Here is a 12,815-nt window from a genome sequence, read left to right as displayed (position 1 = left end):
AAAAAAACAATTAAAAACTTTACTCAAATTTGTCTTGTCCCAAGCATTTTATGTGTTAACCTCCTTTATCTCAGCTGAAATCATGAGGAAATATCTGAGTGCGGAATTGAGACATATAAAATCATCCTAAAGTTCCTGTTATCAGATAGGCAAAAATCCGCAAATGAAGGCAGTATTAATTTTCCTCCATTTTCCCTGGGCTGGTTAAGTTAAGCGGAACCTATAATTTCTCTTTTTTTTTTTTTCTTTTTTTTTTTTTACAAGACAGCACATCAAAAGTAGAGTTATAAGGAAAAAAGGATCTAGCAACCGTTTCCTCATAGACTCCTGTCCTTAAAAAGACCGTAAAAAATGAAATAGAGGCAATGCATAATTCAAGGCACGAATAAAATTTATTGAATGTCTTACCACCTTGATGTACTACGAGCCTGCTGCTTAATGTTCCTACATGATTTTAAAAACCTAAATGCTGTAATGTTTCCGTGATAGCTAAAAGGTTCCAGGGATTCTGTTATCGATTATAAAACGACGATGTAATGCCACTTTCTGAGAGGCCTTGAGTTGTTTTCCTTCATCGGAAGCAGTATTGCTATGGCTGTCAGCGTTTAACTTCCCGAACTGATTATTTCATGAATGCTTAAGTAAAAACCAAGCAAATCATAATTTACCCTTCGTTAAGTGTAAGATGAAAAGTTCAGGATGAAGACTATAACACACACGATGCTTCGCAAAGGAAATCTTACAAGTTTCACCACAATATTCTGTATTTCTAGTCTTGCATTTCCTTGATTGTTAATTCCATATTATAAATATGCACGTACTTACTTCGTTTCCAGGCGCCAATGAAACACATTTAACGAAAGATGAATCGTAATCGATAGAAAATAAGTCCACAGGAGCTTTACTCGAACAGTTTGGTCTCTACGTAATTGCAAAAAATAGCACGATTTAATTTATCGCCTGCCTAAATAAAGTACTCTCTATGTCGTTGAAAACGCGAATGAGACCAGTCGACAGTTAAAAGACAACGATCTGATAACAACTCGAATGGTAAACAGGGCCTTAAGAGCGACGCTGAATAAGTTCCCTGAAAAATGCAAGCCTCTTTAACTTAGGCAAAACCCCATCTCTTGAAGCTGTTTTTGAAACAATTTCACTCTTCTTTACTGGAACTTTTTCTTGAATTTATATTCAGTTCTTCGCCTTAGATACAAAACAAATAGGTAACGACTGTTGAAAAAAGTTCGTCCATGCATAAGTTCTAAAGATTGTTTGACAGTTTTCAAATTAAACCATCCGTGCATTATTAAGACTAATACAATTGCATATCTAAACAAGAGACTTAATGACTAGAAATGTGAATCACACAATTTTTCCGACGTTTTATTTCTTTAATAATAATGAAGTTCGAAATTACTGAGCTGTTTTTCAGTGGCATATCACACCTAATGAGAACTTAAACAATTTCAAGTGTAACTTGAAAATTCGAGCAACTTCCGCCGAAGAATTAGACAAGCTGGAAAAATATAGGAGATAATTTATTAATGAAGCATTTGGTGTCTTATAGAAAGACATAAACAGCTTCTGGTATCTGTCTTGTCTGTCATCTTGAACAAAACATTTACTATGTTAAATAATGGGGGAAGATGTATTGTTTATTCTGGTAAAAGTGCGCCTAAAATATGTTTTAAAACTCCTACGGAGTGCGTGAAGCCGGCTAAATGTTTCATCGTGCACAAATTGTCGGGATGATTTTATCATAAGGACGGAAAACGTTGTGCTTTTTGTCTAACTTGTGGTGACAAAGCCGTAGGAAGAAAAATGAACGATTTTACAAGAATAGCAACTTTTCAAATAATTTCGAGCCATTATTACGTGTTGATTTAACGTTGCGTTAAACAAGATAGACGACAATTCAATAAACTATGAGTAATATGAAAAGGACGTAAGCAAATTTCAAGATAGTGTGTATGGCGAAAAAAAATAGTCATATTTGCAGCTCCATAAATTTATTTGAACTACAATGTCGAAGACTCATTAAAAACAGTCATGTTAAAAATATTTATCAACAAATTTTAAGTATCTGGCATATCAGCGTAATTTTACATCGCATTTTGTTTAATCTGTTTGTCCTCATTGTCAGCTTAAATTTGTATTGTAGCTCTGAAGCCCTTGAGGTTTGAGCAGATCGTTTGTATTGCGTTTTCTTGACGTCCGTGAATTATGGTCATCGTGGCTTTCGCGCAAGGTGGAGCTGTATAAATATACTTAGTAAATTCCGACACGAATCGTCAGTATTTGCTCAAAGACTTCCTCGAGGCCAGAGCAAGTTTTCAAACTAAAATAAATTACGTGACAGGTTGAGGAAAGTCCTTTTTAAATTAGAGAACTAACTTTCAAAACCACAAACAAGTGCAACATTTCATAAAGCAAAAAGAAAAAAACTCAATTGAAATCCTATCGTGATAATTTAACGTTGAGGCGCTTTGAAAATACTAGACAAAATTAAAAACAGGTAATTAAGTGTTAACAACTGAGTTGAAAATGTAAATTGTCACCGTAAAGAGTAAAAAAGCTGACGTTTCGAGTGTTAGCCCTTCTTCGCCACATCTTCTTAAAGCGATGAAAAAAATCACACCTTCGTTGGATACCACGCGCGAGGTTAAAGACAAAAGGAACAAATAAAAAGTGTATTAAAGTTCACACGGCAACCAGGTGGAACAGTGAACTCTCTGCTTTGATTAACAACTCCGAAACTTCCTGGGTCGAGGAGTTCTGCAGTTCGAAAGAACTGCAGACGTTTACCAAACAGGGAGAGAAACACGACAGAAAACTCCGTCACTTGCTCAGTAAGAGGTCTACTGTTAATTCAGGCTCATCTCTGAAAGATAAATGGGTCATGAACCTTTCCTCCAAGGAGTTATCCGCGCTGGAACGGAGTGGTTTAGAGAAGGGTCTGAAGTTTGCTATTGCTCCTCGCAAAATACCGACTGCCGAAATTGTCGCCGCTGTTTAGGAGAGTATCTCTCAACTCAACGACGATCATAGGCATTTGGTGAGAGCAGAAGTAAGTAGCATACTCAGGCGTGCTAAACCTCCTCCCAAAAACATTCAAAAGGATGTTTTCAATGCGCTTATAGCTCTCAAAAAGGATCCGGACAGGCTCGTATTATCTGCTGACAAGGGTAATTGTGTTGTGGTTATGGACAAACAGCAATATCACGATAAAGCTTTGTCTCTTCTTAATGACAAGAATACGTATGCTGTCTTAAACTCTGATCCTACCAGTAAAACTCAAAGAAAGTTAAACAAAATGTTGCTTGATTTGAAAAAAGCTGGTAGAATTAGTGACTCTACGTACAAAATGTTATACAGTAGTGACGGCTTATGTCCACGTTTTTATGGCTTACCTAAAATTCATAAACCGGGAATTCCTTTGAGACCCATTGTCTCTTTTGTTAATTCTCCGACTTATGCAATTTCTGGTTATCTTGCGAGAATTTTGTCGCCTGTTGTTGGGAATACTGATTACACTGTCAAAAATTCCTGCGAATTTGCGGATTTCATAAGAGATGAAACTCTTAACGCTTGTGAAGAATTAGTATCTTTCGACGTTGTTTCGCTCTTCGCCAAAATCCCAGTTGATCTTGCCGTTAAGGGTACGGAGGAAAGACTCAGAGAAGATGCTTCCCTGGGACAAAGAACTTCTTTGCCTGTGGAGGATATTATTCATCTGCTGTCTTTTTGCCTCAAAACCACGCAATTTACATACAACGGCACATACTATCAACAAGTTTTTGGTACAGCGATGGGTTCGCCTGTCTCTGCTGTCACTGCTAACATGGTAATGGAAGACGTGGAACAAAGGGCCTTAGCCACTTCACTGGTTAAACCCTTTTTCTGGAAACGATATGTCGATGATGTTATTTCTGCGGTATCCGGAAATGAAGCGGAGCACCTCTTGTCGCATTTGAATTCAGTAGAGCCGTCGATCCAATTCACCCTTGAGCGTGAAAAGGATAGACATTTGCCCGTTCTCGATTTAAATGTGTCCAGAGGGGTTCAGGGTAATTTAGAGACAAGTGACTACCGTAAACCTACCCACACCGACAAATACCTCGCTTTCGATTCTCACCACCCTATTTGCCATAAAAAGTCTGTAGCCAAAACTTTACTTGGGAGGGCTGACTGTCTACCATCTTCACTCGATTCGAAGGCTGAGGAGAGGAAATATGTTTCCAATGTCCTAAAGGCAAATGTCTATACAAAAACTTTTCTCCGTAACTGCCAAAAACCAGTTACAAATAGTAACGCTCTTGATGAAAGGGAACCAGCGACTGGTTTTGCTGTTATTCCTTACATACAGGGTGTTACGGATCCCATCAACAGAATTTTGAATAGCCACAACGTTAAAGTTGCTCAAAAACCTTTTCAGACTTTGGGGCATATTTTCGCCAAACCCAAGGATCCTGTCACGAAAGAACAACGAACCGACGTCATTTATTCTATTCCCTGCAATGACTGTGACAACGAATACACCGGACAGACCAAACGTCAGTTTGGTACACGGTTTTTCTCTGCAAAAAGGAAAATTCAGCTTTATCGGAGCATACATGCCTAACCAACCATACAATTGGGTGGGATAATTCTAAAATCATCACAACTAATCGGCATTACCACCAGCGCCTTTGTTTGGAGGCTTGGCATATTAACTCCGCCCACGCTCCTTTAAATCGTGACGATGGCGGTTTGCTTCCTGACGCCTATTTACATCTCGTCAGAGAAAAAGGCCGCTAATTAGTGATTGTATAAAAGGACCTCTTGTTGCAGCGTTTAGATCACCCCCTGATGAAGGCACTAGACAGGAGTTTCGAAACGTTGGGTCTGTGAATCGTAGCTTCTTCGGTTACATTCATTAAATCTGCAAACCAGAGTAGCATCAAACTATGTCCAAATAAAAAGTGATAACAAACGCGCTCTGCCAAAACCTCGAAAAACTTGCTTTTAGCAGTATTTCATTCTAAAAACATTTCTAGAATTCAGTTTTGACAGTTTTTAGAAAAGTCTTGTACGAGCAAGATCTGCTTTTCCTTTTTTAAAAGTAGAACGGTCACTCCAACTTCAAGCAGTCTCAAATCCTTTTCTAAGGTAGACTTGTTGGTTCCAGAAAGTAAGCGCCTCATTAGAAAACAGCTGTGCGCCAGCGCCTGCTCTCTGCGAACATTTGGAGAAGCTGTTGACAGCTCCTTACTTTGAACAAAGATTGTTAAAATCCGCTGTAAAACGAGTCTGCCTTTTGGTCGAGCGTCGAGGGTCCAAGGGATTTGTACCTGATACAATTGAATTGCTTCAAGACGGAAGAAAATGGAAGAAAACCTGCCCTACTGTCTGGAGGGGGCATGCTCGCACACGATTTGCGGACTGTAAAGGTTCTGTTAAGTGCACCAAGGAACACTGTCCATTTAAGATGCAATTCGGGGTAACCAAAACCACTCAGTTCGAAAAAAAGTGTGACGGGAAACAGGTGTGCAAAGGATGCGGCAGCGAAGGCGAAGTTGTACCTTGCTGTGCACGTAGGTACCTAAGTTACGGGAAAAATAAGGTTACCGTCTATCACGTTGGAGAACACACATGTCCTGTTACTTCGATACAGAAAAAGAAAGACATCAAGACTATCGAGCAACTAGTCAGGGACAACCCAAATATAAAGCCTTCTGAAATACAGTCTACCTTTGTTCGTTCCGCCTTTCAACGAGAAATGGACTGGGACGAGGTTGAGAAAGAAGCCGCTGCTAGCATGGACAAAAAACGTATTTCTAATATAAAGCAGAAGGTTAAAAGAGACATTGAGCCGTTTGGCCATAACTTTGAGGCCGTCGTCTCGTTCAAAGAGTATTCTGATAAACGGGATTTGCTATATATTTATAAGGTAAACGACAGAAGAGGAAATCCCGACAAGCCCTCTTTTGTCTTCAAGACAAGTTCTACAAAAGCAAAAATTGCTTTAAGCATGGACAAAGACGGCCAGGATTTTATGAAAAACGAATTCTGTTTTTTTGACGGAAAGCGAAAACGCTGCAGGGGTTTTACAACCTTAACTGCATCAGTATATCATCCATTGTTACGAAAGCAGATCCCTCTGGCGATCATGGAAACAGAAAGAGAGGATTCAATAAATGTTGAATTGTTTTGGACGCTTTTTAACGAGGCGCTGGGAAAAGTGGCAAACGATCCTTCAATAAAATTCAATCCTTTCGGTTGGTGTAGCGATATGGCGGGTGCTAACCTAGCAGGCATTACGAGGGTTTATGGTAATGCAAGCTTAATAAAATCGTGCGAGTTCCACTTCAAGGACCATCGCAACAAAAAAGCACAAAAACCAGACCCAGATAGTGCGGAAGAGTTTAAGGGACTTTGCGATAGACTGTTGAATAGCACGACCGTGGAAGATTATGAATCTGCAAAGGGACAAATAGACGAATTCGTCAGTGCAAAAGAAGGCAGAGCTTTCTAAGAACAGTGGGTTTCTTGGTGGCACGACAGACGTGGGTTCATTTTTCGCGCATTTACTGTACAGGATGCACCGCAGATGAATCAAGCAGAGGTGATCCACGCTGGTTGGGTGCACAGAGACCGCCCCAATTTATCACTGTTAGATGCATGTCAAGCGGACACACGAGATTCTTTGTTGCTCGACGTTGAACTAAAAAACTACCAGTTCGGTTCTGCATCGGGTGGAAGTGGCTCTTCCTTCGCTGATCGGCAGAGGAGGAGACATGCTAGCCAAATAAATAAAGCCCGATCCATTGGAAAAGAGATGTTTGAAGATGACAATGAAAAACACAGCTTACTGATTGACCCGCAATCGTCACACCGTCCTAGCGGTAGAAAAAAGTCAAAACGGAATCCGAAGAAGTATCTTGAAAAGAGTGAGACTAACACTACTCCCACACTCCAGCAACCAGATGTTGTGACACCTATGGCACCACAGATGTCTTCTGCAGCACTGCAGATACCCTCCCAAATGCTGCCACAATATACACTGCTACAAGGATCCCCTCGCATACTGGCTCCCCAGCTATCAGTGCACCTGCCTTTTCAGACCCCCCTTGGCATACAACAGCTTCAAGTAACACCCTCGCCTCCAATTTCTCATCGTATACGCATGCAGGTGCCCCCACCGGTTCCGCCAATTGGACCAGCATTGCCGCAACAAGCACCGGCTCCGTCGTGGAATGCTGGTATGTCACCTAATGCGTATGAGGTTGTGGTAACACCCGCCAAGGTGCAAAAGTGCTATGGTTGCGGAAATGACTTTTCTCCGATGTACAAAAGTCCACCGACGAATAAAGTCATTAAACATGTGGACAGGAGAGTAATAAGGAGAAACGAGCAAACTGGACAGCTAGTGTACAGCAGTGATTTCAGCAATACGTATTATCATCCGATTCCGTCACACATTTCAAGGAAAAATCCTCTTTTCACGGGACTTGTATACATTGAAAATACCGTCTATGCTTCCTTAAATCAGGCACAGCGCGATGTTCTTAATTCACTTCAATTTAATATTATTATGCGTTAATAAGCTGTAGCAAAAGTACCCTGGATACGGTTTTTCGAAAGGCATTTGCTAGTGATTTCAGTAGTAAATAATAGTAATAGTAATAAGTAATAATAAATAATACTCTGGATACAAACATGCAGCCATTCAGCGACTCTGATAGATCAGACAGCCAATTAAACACGCCTTTACATTCGGTGTTTGGTGTGTGTATTGTGTATTGGGAAATCTTCGGGACACCTTCGGCATATAGTCGGGAATTTTCTTAAAAGGAAAGACCGAAAATGTCTTGTTTGTATTCTCCAACATTATTCTCGCAAAACGCCGGAATAACGAATTGAATTGGCTACGCTCGTACAATGTTATTGATATTTGAAAAATCTTCTCGTGGATATTTGTTCCAGATTGCAAGCCATGTGATTACCTATACTAAATGCACTTAACTGGCATTTTCGCACAATTTGGTCGCTAAATTGTCGACCATATCCTCATAACTTTGTTTCCTCCCCCCTGCATTAAAACAACAGATTACACTGACCTGCTCGCTTTCTTGTTTTTCTTCTTTGGTGGTGAATCAGTAATATCAATCACATCGTTTCGTTTTTGTGTCATCTAGGGTTAAAAATTCAAGATTCAAGGTATCGCAGAGGTCATGGGTTCAAATCCCGCACAGGCCTGAATTTTTTTAAGGTCCTATTTTAAACTACTCCTTTCAGTGGTGTTCTTAGCTGCGAGGATCTCCGTTAGTTTCATCTCTTCACCGCAGTGCAAATATATGAATTTTCATGTCTAAAATAATCGCACATAAGTATATTTCCGTTCTTACTGAACCTAAGTTCTTACATACAGATTACTGAATGTTCAGCTTAAAAAATGTCTAAAATCATCATTCATCACTTGGATGGTTTATTTGGACCCAACACATTGACCAGCTCCTAGTTGGCTTGTTAGCTCAGTTGGTAGAGCGCTGCACCGGTATCGCAGAGGTCATGGGTTCAAATTCCGTAAGGGCCTGAATTTGTTAAGGTCCTATTTGCAACTACTCGTTTCAGTAGTGTTCTTAGCTGAGAGGATCTCTTGATTTCATTTCTTCACCGCAGTGCAAATATATGAATTTTCATATGTCTAAAATCATCGCACATAAATGTATTTCCGTTCTTACTGAACCTAAGTTCTTACATACAGATGACTGAATGTTTAGCTTACCTTCCCACGGCCACGTGCATGGTTCAATCCAGGGGTTGTCTTATGTAGACTTTCTTCAGAGTCACTCTTACATCTCTACCTTACCGAATTGGCTCTGCTTTACGGCAAAGCGAAGTGAAGACTATTCCATACAGCGATTACGCCATGTAATGGTTTCGTGTCAGTCTTCACGATGACGTCATGCCCCCAACAGATCGCTGTTCCATTTGCAGTTTGTATTTTTGGTGGTTTCGGCGAGATGCCTTGGCGGCCGTCACCACCAAAAATACAAAGATGTCGTATAGATCAGCAAATACAAAAAGAAGACAGAGAGGAGACGCTGAGCCATTTCACGCAACGCTACACCATTTGTGTGTACGCTGTACCATTCGACATTATGCAAAGCCACTTCACGCAACGCTACGCTGTTTGTATGTACGCTGTACCATTCGACATTACGCTGAGCCATTTCACGCAACACTACACTGTTTGTATGTACGCTGTGCCATTCGACATTGCGCTGAGCCATTTCACACAACGCTACGCTGTATTTATGTACGCTGTACCATTCGACATTACGCTGAGCTATTTCCCGCAGCGCTACACCATATGTGTGTACGCTGTACCATTCTACATTAGGCTGAGCCATTTGACGCAACGCTACACCGTTTGAGTGCTGTATTGCAAATGAGTGCTAAGCTATTCGTAATTGAGCTAGTCCATTTCACAATCTCATGTTCCAACTCAACATGGGCTACCAGACCGTTTCTCATTTGGCTAAACTATTCATGTTTAGGTTGTTTTGTTTCACGAAGGAAAACTAGACTGTCTATAATTTGGCCATGCCATTCCTTTATTCGCTATGCTATCCTGCAGCTGATCCTTACACCATCTTTGTATTTGCTGATCTATTTGACATCCTTGTATTTTTGGTGGTGACGGCCGCCCATAGGTTAGCGCTTGAGGCCACGCAATAAAAGCAATTATTGTGCAGTGAATATTTTACAGCAGTCGGGTGTTTATTTGACATCGGATTCTCATACAAATACTGCAAGGTCACGCCTGCCCACCGACCCATCAAGGTGGTGTTGAAAACTGCAGTAAGGTCTATTGGATATTCTTAAAGTACTGAATTTCACACTTTGACTCATAACTACAGAATATGGGGCTTTTTTATAATTATGTACCAAACGAAAAAAAAATACTTTCTTAGCTCATTTGCATCAAGCCACCTCATATAATGCATCAATGTCTTGTTTTTTGTATACCGAGTCAGTGCTGAGTTAGAATTGATATTTAAATCTTAATTATAATCATTTAAATTCAACTGAATGTATTTCTTTCATTACTTTTCCACTGACTGCCAAACCAGCAAGCCTTGAGGCATTGAACAGTGAGGACTTTTAAAAAGCCTCTGTATTGTATACATATAGCTGCTTTGGGGGAGGGGAGTGGTAAAGTTTCAAATTTGTTTAAGAGTATGTAACACAATAATAATAATGATAATAACGATAATAATAATAATGATAATAATTCATTTTTTCCATCCTTTGCTGCAAACACATCTGACTTAGAGTAATTAGTGGAACATACCAGAATAGCCTTTTTATTAATGCAAGGCCTCAGTGGTGCACAGTTATGATATGAAAATAATTTTCTCTTGTGTGAGGCATCAGTCAATTTAGGAATTACTGAGGGTAAAATTCCAAGTCAATAAAGTCCAGAAACTATTCATTTTTTTAGAGGGTGGGGCTGGGGGAGGGGGGGGTAAGAGGTCGAAATGATTAGGTTTGCGTACCGTTTTCACTCTTTGCGCCCCGCGCTCTCAAACAAGCACACTTCAGATGGATGCGCAACACAACAGAGTCAAAAATAATTGAGCAAATATTTAAGACGTGTAAAGCTTCCAGGGATGATATAAAGCAAGCTGTAAACAGTGAAAAGGCCTTATAGATTTTACTCTTAGCTTCTTTAAAGGTACAGTTTAGTTCTGACAAGATTATCAAGTTGTCAAATACGTATTTAAATATGATTGATACCAATTTTCTCATAAGATCGAAATAAGCTTTATATCAAAAATAAATAAGCGGATTACTACATTTATTGCGAATTTTGTGGTTCATTAAAAGAAGTACTTAGTTCAATTACGTGGTTCAACGAAAGGTTAATGTTATTTGCCTGCTGGGATTTTATGTCTTCCATACAATGTCAATGTCACCGCTATTTTGACGTGCTAAAATAACATTGAATACATTTGCAAGACCTGTTCACGATGAGGTGCCCTTTTTGCGATTGTGCTGCAATCCAGCGAGTCATTCGGAAAAACATGTCACCGAGAGCAGAGCTTGTACGACACTAATCAGAAAGCAAGTATTTTCTAGGTTTGAAATTCCCTTTGGTTCCATTTGACCGTGAGTAGAGTTTAGAATTAACGAAGATAGCGTATTTTAGCTAAAGGCAGAAGATTCGTATATGAACGGAGCGCAGCGAGGTAAGATAATATTCTTTCCCGCAAAAATTACGGATATGATTTCGAAAAAGCGAAAGAATCTTCTTTGTCCATGTCCGAAACGTTCGGCTACGTTCAGTCTTTGGATCACGCCGAAAAGATGATTTCAAAATTTGAAACGAAGAGCACCGTAAAATTTTCCTGTTACAAGGCTGACAAGGACTTTAGAAATCATGGTATATACTATTGAAGTTAATTATTGACTAAATTAACTATACTTAAACAGGAACATAATTTATTCATGCAGAAATATAAATTTTCATCTTCATTTTAAGAATTATTTTTCTTAATTTCCAACATTTTCTGCTACTTTTGGTCATCCACTCATAGGATAGCTTCAGCTATTTGAACATACACAACTCTTTAATTATCATTACCGGTATTTTTCCTTTCATTTCTCATTTGGTTTTATTACCAGCTGTATTTCTTTATCTCTTTTTGTAAATAAGTATGCGTGCGTTCAAAGTAAAACTAATCATATCTTCCAACAATATATTGCCGCATGTAAGACTGTGAGTGACCAACAGATCTTTCAATGTTATTGTTGCTGGCTGTCTATAGATTAAAGGAAAGGGAACCACAGACTTTACTGGGAGGATCTCAAAGAGGTCACTGGTAAGAAAATAGAGTTTACAGGAGTAACCTTCTATATTATGGGCTGCAAGCTCTTTGACTGCCAATATGGGAAAGGCAGAAAAGCTGCTCTAAAAAGAAAACAACGGCAGCAACGTGAAGAGGTTAGTAAATATATCGATAACCCTGGGGTTATATGATACCTCCAAATGCAAATAAATTAGCGCATTTTGTATTTTGATCCAAATTACGAGGGGGGTTGAGCAAATCAACCTCAGGTATGTTGTTTTGTCTGTTTGCTTTTCAGGATGGCAATTTCATTTTCAAGAAAAATCGATTCCTTGCGCAGCCATCCAAAAAAGCAAATTGTCCAGCAAGGTTGAAATTAAGGGAGGTGGTAGCATTTCCAGATCACAAGGTAAATAACTTATAAAATAATGCAAAAAGACACTATGTTTGGCCATAACAATAACAACAACAACAATACAGTGTAGTAATAATAATGATGATAATGTAATGATGATGATGATAATAATTATTATTATAATATTATTATTATTATCAATATCATCATTTTTTTATTGTTATTAATACTATATTACTACAGTGAAGAATTAGATTCATTAAAATTTAATGCGATTTATTGCATCCGATTAAGTTCTAAATAGTTTTCCTATTATCTTGGAGTTGGTCTTTCTCAGTATTTAGTGTTAAAATTTACCATCCATTGCAGATTGAACTAGACCCTGTGAGCAGGGCAACTGCGATACCTGGATGGTACTGGATCCTTGGAATCAAGTGTAGTGATACTACGGGTGTCGGACCAGTATTCTGAAATAGTGAGCTCAAGTCTGGCCAAGGGCATACACCTATTTCAAAACATAGGCACGCTATGCATGCAAGAGTTATTTTTTTGTACGGTGGGTGAATAACTTGAAACATTGTAAGTGGTCTACATTCTTCCAAAAGGAAAGAAGAGTATTAACG

General features: G+C 39.2%; 1 pseudogene; it reads left to right on the top strand.

Moving 5' to 3' along the window:
* Positions 1 to 3,808: 3,808 nt before the first annotated feature.
* On the top strand, positions 3,809 to 7,582 carry LOC131799800 (uncharacterized; annotated as a pseudogene).
* Positions 7,583 to 12,815: the final 5,233 nt, after the last annotated feature.

This window comes from Pocillopora verrucosa, chromosome 6 (genome assembly GCF_036669915.1).
Source record: "Pocillopora verrucosa isolate sample1 chromosome 6, ASM3666991v2, whole genome shotgun sequence".
NCBI classification, from domain to species: Eukaryota; Metazoa; Cnidaria; class Anthozoa; order Scleractinia; family Pocilloporidae; genus Pocillopora; species Pocillopora verrucosa.
The sequence above is the reverse complement of the archived record's forward strand: the minus strand, read 5'-3'. Positions and strand labels throughout refer to the sequence as shown.